Source organism: Aotus nancymaae, unplaced genomic scaffold, assembly GCF_030222135.1.
Source record: "Aotus nancymaae isolate 86718 unplaced genomic scaffold, 86718_ANA_hifiasm-v0.15.2.pri h1tg000079l, whole genome shotgun sequence".
NCBI lineage: Eukaryota > Metazoa > Chordata > Mammalia > Primates > Aotidae > Aotus > Aotus nancymaae.
In genome coordinates this window covers 2198428-2212239 of record NW_026988494.1, presented here as the reverse complement: position 1 = coordinate 2212239, position 13812 = coordinate 2198428, and the positions used below count along the sequence as shown (strand labels likewise).

Here is a 13812-nt window from a genome sequence, read left to right as displayed (position 1 = left end):
GAGACTCCATCTCAGAAAAAAAAAATACAACATTATAATCTTATGGGAGCACCATAGTATATGCGGCTGGTTGCTGAGTGAAACATCATTATAAAGCACATTACTGTATTAGGTGACTGGCACAGACCACGAGTGCCATGAGATTTTAGAAAGTAAATACCACTGTAGGCTGAGACCCATACAAGGGTGTGGCTCAGCCAGGGTAAAGGGGTTTCCAGGCAGAAAGAACTGCTTTGGCAAAGATGAAGAGGTGCAAATTCTTCTGTGTGTTTAGAGCTAATTAGGAGACCAGTGTGACTAGCATTGAGGGGTCCATTGCAGAGAAGTGGGGATGAGGCTGGAAAGGTGAGTGGAGACATGATTGGGAAAGGGGCTGAGATGTCTGGAGAAGTGTGGGTATAGGGTTATGGCGAGGCAAGGTGTTAACACAGAAGGTTTATATTTTTGGACAACACGATTTCTTGAGGGCTTATAGTCATTCCGTTTCATTTACCAGGTGGATGGAGGTGTCCTTCTTGACTTGAGACTTGAAGAATGCCAGAGAAGTCTTCTTGGCTCTGTCTATGGGGCCAGGTGGTTCTATCTGCTGACTCTGCATTGGCTGACAAGGATGTGAGTGCAAGACAGTGTTTTCCTCTTCCCAGCCCTGTGTGCTGGGCATTTGCTTGAATGCACATGGAGTCACGTGTGTCCTGCAAGAGTTTCCATTCATCCACCCATGTGAACATGTATTGGGATGGAATGGTTAATACCGAATGAGCATTCATTGAACTTTATCTCAGGTGCTGACAAGTACTAGAAGACTTCTTTAAGTTTCAAGAAGATCATGGCAGGCCCAGGAAATAGGAGGCTAAGCAAGATGGCATGGGCAGGATTTCTGTTTATGGCTCCCAAAGTGTCAATCAAAGATGTGATTGGATCCCAACCACACATCTACTGTACTATCTTCTGAGCTTCCAATGAGATGTATGAAGTATGCACTTTATAGCGTAGCTTTTGATCTCTAAATTCACCACTGTGTGCAATTTCAGATGAAGCTGTGAGGGAATAAATGTGGACTTAGTGCCTCCGGGCTGCTGCTCTGTACCCCATTTCATCCCTCAGTGGACAATGTAAACATGTAGTGCTCACACTTTGCCTGTGCTCCAGGAAAAATCTGCTCTCAAGAAAAAATTTGAAACTTGTTTACTTTGAGATGCACGTAACTTGAAGTATTATAGCGTAAAGTAGCACCTTTCTCGGGTTATTTATATATTTTTACCTTGGAAAAAACCTCAAAGCTAAAGGATTCCAACTCTAACTGGAGGATTTCAGGCATCCCAGATGAGATAAGCAGTAGTACCTCCAGGGCACGAGTGACACGTCAGCACCCCTGCACACCACAGAGCTGGCTGCCTGCCCCGTCTGTGTGAAAAGCTGGCCTTGATCTCTGTCCTCCAGGGCCTGCCATTATCCTAACAAGCTCCAGACTCCCATCTCCCTGTAATTCCAGGGAAAAGTTTAGGAGGTAAGAGCATTTGAGTAGACTGTGGATACACAGAGCTGCAGCCAGGCTGTGATCACAGCGGAAGCAAGGGTCATGAGTTTGTCCATAGTCCTGAGTTCTGAGCTCAGCTCCATCTGTTTCCAGATGCCTGACCTCAGGAAAGATACCTTATCTGTGAGCTCAGTTTTCAATCTTTAAAACAGGACTTACCACACCCTGCTCGTAGAAGAGTGCCAACATAGGGTGACGATGGGTAATTCCTCATAATGGTGATGACACTCATGCCCCAGGCTTTGGTGGGAAGGTAAACACCCCAGAGCTGGATTCTCTAAACCCTGGAATCTTCCCTGCAGATGATCCTAATTGCAGGCTATTAGTCTTCCCAGCAGCATACTCAGGCTGCCAGCCCAAATGCTGTAACTTCACAAGACACCAAAATGTAGGTGAGGGCAATGCTCCTCTCAGGAGAACACTGGACTGGTGGTTGATCGGTGTTGACAGCAGGTGTGGGGAGACATTTTTGCCGGCCATCCAATATCCCTGGTCCTCTGGTAATTCAAATTATTTTCCAAATGTCACTGTATCTGTCTGAATCTGACAGGTCTTCAAATTGGGGCCCTGTCTCAGAGTCCGAAGACCTGGACATATTCCTGAAGGGGCTTTTGATCTTCGTTTCTTTCCATGTGGGAGGGTCCTTTGTCACACAAAGTCCAGACTCATGAAACCTGCAGACAAAAAAACCTAATGACAGGTAGTCTGGCAGGTGAAGACAATAACATTTCCTCTGCAGGTGCCCAGCTAGTTGGATAAGACACATGACATTCCTGAAAACGAACAGTCAGGAAAATACTTATACTGATCTTCCAACCCACTACAGCATCATCCCCACTTATCTTGAAATCTGACTTCTAGTAACTTCCAAGATGTGCAAGCAGGGAAAGCTCTGGATACCCGAAATAACTGTTTCATAATCCTACACCAAATTCATGGGCTGCATTGCTTGGAAGAAGAACCAAGGAACTCATTCCAGGCCTCCTCACACTTGCTTAACATAAAAGTCTAACAACCTCAGATATTTGATCTCCCAGTCACAGCAAATGGACGTTGCATGTAGAAGACCTACAGAAGGAGGAAGAGGAAAGCATTAGATAAAGCTCAATCACAGCAATGAGCATTGACAGCTGATAGCCCCAAAACAGAGGAAATAAACAAAGTTAAGTGAGGAGAGGCGTTGTGGGTGCTGGGTGGCCGTAAAAATTAGTCAGGGTCATGCAGAAAGAGTTAAATTCTCATGGGTATCTAAGAAGGTGAGGAGGTGTAGAATGCATTTTAGAAAGTCTCCCATTCAGAATGGCTAAAATAAATGAAATTCTGGCTTTAGAAAGAAGCAGCTTGGGATTTCAAGGAAATTCACTTAAGTGGAACACGGTACTCTCCTGACAGTGGAAGATAAATGAGGCGGCTCTGTACCTGCAAAGGCCGCCACGATGGGCTCGGGAAGGAAAACAGACCCCTGTAACCTTTCCAGCAGCTCATAATGTTCTGAAATTTCCACATATCCTCCCAACACAGGCTGGCCTGTGCCCTGCTGTGTGCATGTTGAACAGTAAGGCAGGAACCCCTCCTTTAATGCCTACCTGGCACAGAGACATGCCAGGCCCCGTGGGAACAGATGTCATGAGATACATTACCGAGCGCGTGGCTTCTGCCTCTTTTTGCCTTCTTCTCTATTTCTTCTGCCTTTCACCTCCTTCAGCACAGCGCCCCCAAAGCTGGGGTGTCCATGTTGCTGACAACTATTGACCATCAGGGGACCCTCAGCATTCACTCATTAGGCAGCAGTTCTCCAAATTTTCAGAAGTTTAACCCAAACATACCCTACTCACACCACTCCCCTTATAGAATCATAGCCCCCATCCAAGCTCCAGCAGTGGCCAGGAGCTATTTTAAGGACACTGACCTATCCTGGTCTCTTTACAATAGTGGTTGTTTTCAATGTTGGCTTATGCATCAGATCCACCTGGAGAGCCTTAAAAAACACAGCTCTCCAGTGCTCCCTCGCCCACCATCACTACTCAATAATCAGCTCCAGTTGCCCTAGCATTCGTTTTTTTCAAAAGCTGCCCCATGATTTAAATGTGCAGCTAGGGTTGAGAACCACTAGCCTCCACTGGAGCCAGATAGGAACAGATGTGATCTGGGCACTCCAAGAAAGGCCTCCATGCCCTGATGTGTCCACTATGTGGGCACACAACTGAGGTGGAGGCTGGCTCTGTTGAGCTACATAAAGGCCTTTAAAATTCAGATACTGGCCGGGCACAGTGTCTCATACCTGTAATCCTAGCACTTTGGAAGGCCCAGGCAGGCAGATCACTTGAGCTCAGGAGTTCAAGACCAGCCTGGGTAACATGGTGAAAACCTGTCTCCACACAAAAAAAAAAAAATAGATACTGAGAAGAGAGTCAAGAGGGAAAAGAAAGTGGGCCTGGTGTCACTCGTGTAGGAAGGGGAGTTGAGGCAGTGGAAAGCAGGAACCATACTGCAAGGGAAACATGTAGATAAACGATCCATCCAAAAAGAATTGGCCGGGTGCAGTGGCTCACACCTATAACCAGTACTATGGGAGGGCCAGGAGAAGAATTATTTGGGGCAAGGAGTTCAAGACCAGCCTGGGCAACATAGCAAGACTCTGTCTCTACAAAAACAAAAACAAAAAAAGCCCAGCGTGCTGCAGAGGAATGGCTGTTGGTCCCTGGTGGGTGCAGGTCCTCGGCTGGTCGGGGCTCCAGTGTTCTGCTTCTCCCTGCCGAGCTGCTGCCTGATGAAGAGGAAGCCATCGTGCTCCGAGTCACCAGGAACTCGAAAATTAATGCTGAAAGTATGGTGAAGATCAGTATGGCAGGCGCAAAGCGGTTGCCTATGGCCCTTGCTACAACCTCCAAGCCTGGACTGAGGCCAAAAAAGCTACTGGGGACATTGGTAACAAAGTCAGTGAACACAGCTCCAAAATGCCTATGAAAAAAGAAGCAAAACCTTAAGCTACTGGAAAAGTTATTGCTAAAAAACTACCAAAACCTGTGGAAAAGGTACCTATGCTGGTGCCAGTGCCAGTGTCCCAGCCAGTGCCGGAGCCAGAACTTGAGCCTGTTAAAGAAGAACTTTTTCCTGAGTCTATTTTGGTTGATACTCCCTCTCCAAGCCCAATGGAAACATCTGGATGTGTCCCTGCAGAAGAAGACCTGTGTCAGGCTTTCTCTGATGTATTTCTTGCAGTAAATGATGTGGGTGCAGAAGATTGCACCAATCCAAACCTTTGTACTGAATATGTGAAAGATATTTATGCTTATCTGAGGCAACTTGAGGAAGAGTGAGCAGTCAGACCAAAATACCTACTGGGTCAGGAAGTCACTGGAAACACAAGAGCCATCCTAACTGACTGGCTAGTACAGGTTCAAATGCAATTCAGGTTGTTGCAGGAGACCATGTACATAACTGTCTCCATTTTTGATCAGTTCATGCAGAATAATTGTGTGCCCAGGAAGATGCTGCAGCCGGTTGGTGTCACTGCCATGTTTATTGCAAGCAAATATGAAGAAATGTGCCCTCCAGAAATTGGTGACTTTGCTTTTGTGACTGACAATACTTTAAGGACAAAATCAGACAGATGGAAATGAAGATTCTAAGAGCTTTAAACTTTGGTCTGGGTCAGCCTCTGCCTTTGTGCTTCCTTTGGAGAGCATCTACGATTGAAGAGGTCGATGCTGAGCAACATACTTTGACCAAATACCTGATGGAACTAACTATGTTGGACTATGATACGGTTCACTTTCCTCCTTCTCAAATTGCAGCAGGAGTTTTTGCTTAGCATTGAAAATTCTGGATAATGGTGAATGGACACCAACTCTACAGCATTACCTGTCGTATACTGCAGAATCCCTTCTTCCGGTTATGTAGCACCTGGCTAAGAATGTAGCACTCCGTGCTCATGGTAAATCAAGGGCTTACAAAGCACATGACTCTCAAGAACAAGTATGCCACGTTGAAGCATGCTAAGATCAGCACTCCAGCACAGCTGAATTCTGCACTTGCTCAAGATTTAGCCAAGGCTATGGCAAAGTTGTAACTTATAAACTTGAGTTCGAGTACTATATTGACAAATAAAATTGGCATCATGTGCCATCTGTACATATTACTGTAAATAAACGCAACAGTAATATGTACAGATTGTGACCCCTTTTACTTTTTTATAGCTTAACTCATTTTAATGTACTTACTTCCTACCACAGGGTAACAGAAAAGTTGTCTAAAAGGTATGGTGGGGAATATTTTTTAAAACTGCTTTTGATTTACCTGGGGACCCAGTTGATGTATATGTTATATACTTGGTTCTTATTTTATGTACCTGGCTTTTACTTTATTAATACACGATACTGAAGATGATGGAGGTATTTGAAAACTTTACTTCCATAGGACATACTGCATGTAAACCAAGTCATCACAGACAATCTGCTGCGTAGTTCTACTTTAAAGTAAAAGTTTACCACCTCATCCCTAGTCCCCATGTTTTCTGTTTCTTCTGGTGATTCTGCCGTAATTCTAAGTGATTTACTTTTGTCATTATTTAAGTTAGCAACATTAGCTAGTATCTTTTCAAACTTTCACTTTAAAAAAAATAAGAACTTTATATTCTAAGCCCAGTTTTCATTTTGTTTTTGTGTTTTGGTTAAATAGAACAATAAAACAACACTCAAATTTAAAAAGAGAGAGAGACTACTTGGAGGTAGGGTTTGGGGAGAAGAAGTTTCAGCAAGAGTAACTAAGAGCAGCTGCGTTTGCAAAACCAGGCAAGCATGAGCAGGAAGGCATGGCTTTAGGGACACCACCAGGCTGGGAGGCTCAGAAGCTGAACTTGCAGTGCCTCCTCTGCAAGGAAAGGAGGCAGTATGAACCACCAAGTAAGACTTTGCCATCTATGATACCTGGGTATGAGTGAGATGGGCTAGGCCCGGTGGTGTGAGTGAGATGGGCTGAGACTTCCAGGGACTTCCTCTGGTTACTGGTTACTAGATAGGTGACTAGTGCCATGTAGGCCTGGCCTTGTGTGAATCACTTGCCTTTTACTTAACAGGGACTTTGTAGGTAAAAGGGTACTTTTTCAAAAGCTCACATAGCAGAAAGGACTCTCATCCTAGATGCCACTGAAGGCCTCCATGCTCAAACCTACCTGTCCCAGCACCCTGGTATCCAAGTTCAGGATCACTGTCTTGTAACCCCACCCAGTTTTCTTGATTTATTTACACTCCTATCTCCTATCAACAAATGGCTTACACCTCAGCCCACAAGAAAAAATAAATTTAAAACAAGAGAACTGAGGCAAAAAGAAAACAGGAGCAGCGAATGAGATTAGTACCAAACACACACATCTTGGAATTCAATACAGTTAGAGACGGGGCACCAATTTGGTTTGGTGTTTTCTAATCACCAATGCAAATAAGGAAATGGGATCACGTACACAATTTAGAGTCCACAACATTAAATCTAAATAGTCTTTCAAGATAAACATAACCATTCCTGGCACTGAAACCAGGCAGAAATGCCTCCCCTGGATCCTCGCGGAAGGGACTCTGTGATGTAGTGAATAACATCCTCAAAGCAGCCTTTCTATAAACATGGCAATGAGTTTCTCGGTTCTGTTTTTAAAAACATCTCTGTAGACTGATGTCATAATATCAAACTGTTGGCCAATTATTAAAAAAAAAAAATCTGCAGGAGACAACCACAAATGTTCTAAGTACCAAAGTCTGGCTTAAATAAAAAGTAGATTTTGGAGAAAGTGGAATGGCTGGACTGGATGATCCTAGTCTTACATGTTAGAATACTGAAGTTCAAAACATTGTCCAGATGATTCATCTGTCCATGTCTCCCATTAAGGGAAGAGTGAGAAAGCAGAAGAAGGAGTTTTTGTCTGTACTTTGGTTTTTTCACCAAGTCTGTGTTCTCATCTAGACGATACAATAGGAGGCAGTTTATTGGGATTAGATGGCTTTATTGATGATAGCTTCAAGGTAACAAGAAGCCTGAAAGTTTATACCTAGCCAACACCTTCCTGGGCCCTTAACCTCAGCCTACCCTTTAGTTAGGTGGTGCACCCCAGCCCCTCTCCAACCCTGTCCCTGAACTGCCATCCCAGGATCCCACTTCACCATGGAGTCAGGTAGACAACCCCTGCCTCGTGGCTCCGGGATGGTACCCTGCCTCCCCCTGCCGTGGAACATTCTACACTCTACACATGCCTGAAAGTGGCCCCTAGCACCGACCTCCACTGTCTCCTGCTCCCTGACCCTTGATCCTCCTGTGGGCCCAGGAACTCAGAATGTGTCATGGGCTCAGGTGTGGGAGGAGAGTGGCAGTAGGGAATCTGTCGGGGAAGAGGAAGAAAGAGAAGAAAAACGGCCCCCTCTGAAAGCTTTCCAATCATTCCAGCCGCCACCATCTCTAATTCTTTTCTTAAAGTATAAAATCATTCTTTCACTGATCTCACTCGTGGCCAGAGCTCAGTACAGGCCCATCCGTCACGGGGCTTATTTGGTTCAGCAGGTGTTGGCTGGGCCATCGCTCATTTCAGGCTAATCTGCTAGCGGCTGTCAGGGGTTATGGAGTATTTATTGAGTTTGTGTCAGGTCCGGATGACCAATAGCCAACAGCCGGTGGATACGCACTGACATTGATGATATTGCTGAATTAAACGAGGTGATGTATACTCAACTTGCCTAGAGCCAGGAATGGACCTTGGGATCATTTTATAACCTGATGCAGATGATCCCTGGGCTTTCCTTTTCAAAGAAAACATTATACACATGGCGTTTCTGGTCAAAGAAAAAACACACAGTCCCCAATGAAGGGAGCCATGTCTGTATGGAAATGAACAAAAGCATTTCCTGGGGAGACCTGAAGGAACAAATAAGACCCTGACATTTGGCAAACAGCCCTCTATGCACAGCCAAGGCCTGTGGGTTTCACAATATTTAGATTTTAGACTTCACCAGAAAGAGACATTAATTGGTGACCCAGGCTCAGGACCACGAACATAAATCTGGTCAGAGTCTGCCTTTGGTGGCCACAAGATGTCACAGACAAGAGCACTTGAGTTGAAGTCAAGCACTGGATTTAAAGCCCACCTCTGCCATTTCTTAGCTGGGTGGCTTTCAGCAAGTTCTTACGCTTTTCGGAGTCTTAGGCTTTTTTATTCAAATAGGATAATGATACCAACCAAAGAGCCAACATGAGGTCATGTGGGACGCTGTGTGCTGTGATACTTGCAGATGGATTCTGACACTTGTTCTGTTTTCCCTTTCCTTCTCCTGGAACCACCCCCTCTCTCATCTCACCCAACTCCAAAGTAAGACATTACATTCTCTACCCTTGCTAGCTATGACAATGGTAATGGAGGTATTGCCAAAAAAGCCCATAGAAGCACCACATTTGGCATAAAGTGTCTGGCTGAGACCTCCTCCAAGAGGACCTCATGAGTTAACAATTCCGTGGTCAGTCCTGTGGCCTGGTTCCAAGGTCAAGTCTCCTACGCCCTCACAGGAAGTGAGTAGGGGCAGTTGCTCCGTGCTGAGAATCTGAGCAGGAGGATGTGTTATCGATGCTTCGTGTCTGCCATTCTGCAATGTTGAACAGTTCACTTGCACTGTCTGGGCCTCAGCATCTTGTTCCGGCCAACGCCCCCGTGAGAGTGGCCGATCTCCAAGCTCCCACTAGTCCTACTATGCAGGATTTGTGACTAATTTGGGAGAAACTCCTCTCCAAGGCCACCACTTCTTCCTTTAAAAGATGCTCTGGGCTCCAGCACTGAGGCAGTGTCTGTCTCTCGAAGGATATATCAATAGGGGGAGGCTTTCCAGAGAGCCAGGATACGGAGGAAATCAGGACTCAACATGTTCTCGTTGCTGATGACTAGCAATAGTTGCCATTTATTGAACACATACTCTGAGCACCAGGCACCAAGAGAATGGTTTTCTCCATTTTACAAACAGAGAAACTGAGGCCTCAAGAGATGAAGCGAGGCAACGAGGCCACACGTCCAGAAAGAGACACAGCCAGGATTCAATTCTCAACTCCTCGTTTCTGCGGGAAGCAGGCTGCCTACTGAGCCACCCTGCCCAAGAGACACAGGTGACCCGCATCACACTGAAATATCAGCAGGCCTCAGATTTAGCATTAGAGCAACGCCTCCCTTCATCCCCAGGCATTTTGGAAAACTGCTAAGAAGCATAACGGAGTGTTTTACACTTCCCCTCCCGCTCCAACACTCCTCCCCTCCCGTCTGCCCCTCACCACAGAAAATGAGAGAATTAAGCACAGGCAGTCAGGGAAGAAAGAAAGGACAGGACCCTGCATAATCATCCTCCGAATAATCGATGACTGCTTCCACAACCACATTGTGTACATATTTATCTATCACATACTAATAGAAATGACTGATGTATAATGTGTGTGTGTGTGTATATACATCTAGCAATCTACACACACATGCAAACGCACACAAATACACACACACACGCATGCACATGCATGCATACCCCTTAAATTGCTAGGTGCTCTTGGCAACTGGGTGACTAGTTCTCTGATGCTTCCCTATGACGGAAATTGAATTTAGGTTACAGAACATCATCTGGCCCAATTGCCACTGAATTATTCCACACAAAATATCAAAGTTAATTTTTGGGCCTGTCAGCCCAGTTGATGAGTTGGGCGGCTGTCAGCCCGGCTGCGCCTGCCTTCAGTGCCAGAGAAGAGTCTGAAAGTCACGCAATCCAAAACAGCGACCTTGGCGGGGGACGGGGGTTAGATTACCAGGATGATTAAATGCCAAGACGAAGGTTCCAGAGTCAGGATTTGAATACCTGTTTACATGTAGGATAACAGATAGCCGCCCACTGACGGCAAGGTTGTAACTCACTCCCCGGAGGGCCGCCGCCACCATAAAACATGAAGGCCCCGCTCGGGAAGTCTGTGTCCTGGCAGCCAGGCTTGGGAGTGATTTAGGGCCCCGGATCCATTCTGAGACTATCTAATCTATTGTCTTTTATTACATGCACTACTCAGTCTTTCTCTCTCTCTCCTTCTTGCAACTTTTTTTTTTCCTCCAAGAAGTATCAGCAATCTAATCTCCCTTAAAAGAACACTATTCGAAAGTGCTAGTTTGATTCAAAGAAAGTGAGGGTTCTTTATGCCATAGTCCAACTAAAAAAAAAAATCCTAACTGTTCCCACTGTATAAATGTATATTCTCTCCCAACCCCGCAGATCAACAGGGCCCTGCCCCTGCCTGCCCACCCCAATGAGCAAACCCATCCTTGCTTCCACCTTTACCTCCGCCCGAAAACTCCCCTTCACCAAAAGCCAGCAGGGCCACTTCTTTGCTTCTCCTCTGACTAATTGTCTTGGGCCATCTGATGTTGAAATAATCCATAATTGCTTAATCTATCCGTGTCTGTGTGGCAAGAAACGGAAACGCACTTTAGAAAGATCAATCATCTAAAATCATTGAGCGGCATATTGGAAGCAGGGTCGTCGCCTGCTCCCAGCTGAGAAAATGATGGTGGTAAGAGATAAATGCTTGGAGAAGAGGCTGTCTCTGTCTCCATAGCTTTTTGATTCTGAGATAGATTACCAGGAGCACTAACTGCTCTCCGTTTGTGCTAAACAAAGATAACAGCATTGGAAGTCACAGCCACATAAATGATACGACAATCAAATAAGCGACCCCCTGCCCCTCGTCTCCCGCCGGCACTAGTACACTAATAGACGAGGCAGCACTGTGGGAGGAAAAATCTTTGCCATTGGGACCTTGATCACCAGGGACCAAGTGGAATAGAGAAATCTGAGTTCCTAAGCAGCTGAAAAAAATACAAAAGGCTCTGTATACTCTATACATAAGAAAAATTCAGGCTGGAGAAAGCTTGGTGGAATAGGGTCAAATCTCTTATATGAATCAAATTAGTGGCCGTTCAACTAGTATTACAGCATATTAAGCTGTGTGGACTACGGAAATGCAACTACAAATTTTCAACGTTATGCATCTCTACCAGGTCCTTCCTCTTTCTCTGCATGCACGGTTGATACTTTTTTGCTACTGTGGTGATGGCAGCTAAAACAGTAGCTGCTCCCAGAGCCCTGGCCTTGCTGAAAACTCACCCCTAACTATCTGGTACTTCCCTTCCTCTGCAGAAGAAAAGCTGCTAAAAGGAGTAACATCGTAAGGTAAGAAAGAAGAACCAGCAGGCTAAGTCTCTTCTCACACATTCCTGCTGCTGGCCTGACCACAACTTTCAGAAAGGCCATTTCAGGCACAGTGAATGGAGACAGTTTCCCAGAGGCTAAGAAACACATGAGAAGTCACCAGAATCGGACAATATAGCTGTGCAGTAAAGTTGAAAGGGCTGGGGCTTAGGTATCAAAACCCGAGTCCACATTATCTGTACCCCTTCATAGCTGCATGAGTTTTTATTTATTTATTTATTTACTTATTTATTTATTTATTTATTGAGACAGGTTCTCTGTCGCCCAGGCTGGAGTACAGTGGCGTGATCTCGGCTCACTGCAACCTCTGCCTCCTGGGTTCAAGCGATCCTCCTGCCTCAACCTCCCAAATAGCTGGGATTATACACAACAGTCCACATGCCCAGCTAATTTTTGTATTGTTAGTGGAGATGGAGTTTTGCCTTGTTGGCCAGACTGGTCTCGAACTCCTGACCTCAGGTGATTCCCCCCACCTCAGCCTCCCAAAGTGCTGGGATTACAGGCGTGAGCCACCATGCCCAGCCTGCATGCGTAATTTAACTTCTCTAAACCTCGATCTTTGAGATACTTCCCAATGACATTGTGAATTTCAGAGCTTGTATTTTAAACAGGTGACAAATTATAGTTCTGTAAGTAGTTATTGTAATTAAATTATTTTATCCCTGAAAACAACCATATAGGGCAAATATTATCCTTCTCCTCAACCTACAGATGAGAACACTGAGGCATGAAGAAGCTTGGTAACTTGTCCAAGGACACACAAGTCTGCTTTTATGTGCTACAATTATAATCGTGCCTGATAGGGCTAGCCTCCTTCTCTCATCGAATAAGACTGACTTGATTGGGAAGAGAAAGAACAATCAAGGTTGATTCTCAAGATTCCCTGGTGAAGGGAAACCTCACATTTGCTGTCTTTGTCAGGGGCTCCTCCAGCCACGAGAGGTATGGAAGTAGATTCCGGAGCAGTCCCAGCTGTTCCCGGGCTCTGAGCCCCAGTGTAATGGGCGCAATGAGAGCCCAGCTGTTTTCCACTGCGCAGTTTGCCCCACCTCTCCCGCTCTCTGTGGTAGCACAACTCCAGCTTCCCCATCTCCCAGGCCCACCATCTCAAATAGGTGGAAGATGTTTGCCAGGCAGAGTCCATTGTCTAAGGAAGGATATTTGACTTGCCTCAGGACTGGCAATGTGCCAAGAGTGGCAGTGACTGAAATGATTTATGACACACTCTCCCTCCATGGCCCTCACCCCCATCCTGGGGTGAAGAGGAATTAGAGGTAGGCACAAACACATCTGAAGAACTTGCTGACTTGCCACGAAAGGTTTATAGACAGCCCACAAGGTGGGGAGAAAGGAATGACGTGAAATGGCAGGACATGCTAGAATTCCACTTTGGGACAAAAAGGTAGCAAAGTCAGAGCAGCTGAGCAGCGGGCCGTGCTCTGTCCTCAGTGCTTCAGCTCTAGTTGGAATCTAGGCAGGGAACTGAAGGCATAGTCATTGTGTGCACATCTCTTCCCCATGCACCTTATCCCCTCCCACCATATACACATGCATTGCCCACACTATACGCCTGCTGGAATCAAAATCAGCAAGCCGGCCGGGCACGGTGGCTCATGCCTGTAATCCCAGCACTTTGGCAGGCCACGGCGGGCAAATCACCTGAGGTCAGGACTTCAAGACCAGCCTATGTAACATGGCGAAACCCTGTCTCTACTCAAAAATGAAAAAAAAATTAGTCGGGCATGGTGGTACATGCCTATAATCCCAGCTACTAGCGAGGCTGAGGCAGGAGAATTGCTTGAATAAGAGAGGCAGTGGTTGCAGTGAGCCAAGACTGCACTCCAGCCTGGGTGACAGAGGAAGACTCCATCTCAAAAAGTAAACCAAAAAACAATTTTTTTTTAAACCCCAGCAAGCCCATCAAGCAGTCAGACTCAGTGTGCATTTACTGGAGGGGTGGGGAGCTCATTGCCTGGTAGCTTTCTGAAATAGCCCTTCTCTCCTGAGACCAGTCAA

General features: G+C 45.8%; 1 pseudogene; it reads left to right on the top strand.

Moving 5' to 3' along the window:
* Positions 1-331: 331 nt before the first annotated feature.
* Positions 332-5609, top strand: LOC105733501 (G2/mitotic-specific cyclin-B1-like; annotated as a pseudogene).
* Positions 5610-13812: the final 8203 nt, after the last annotated feature.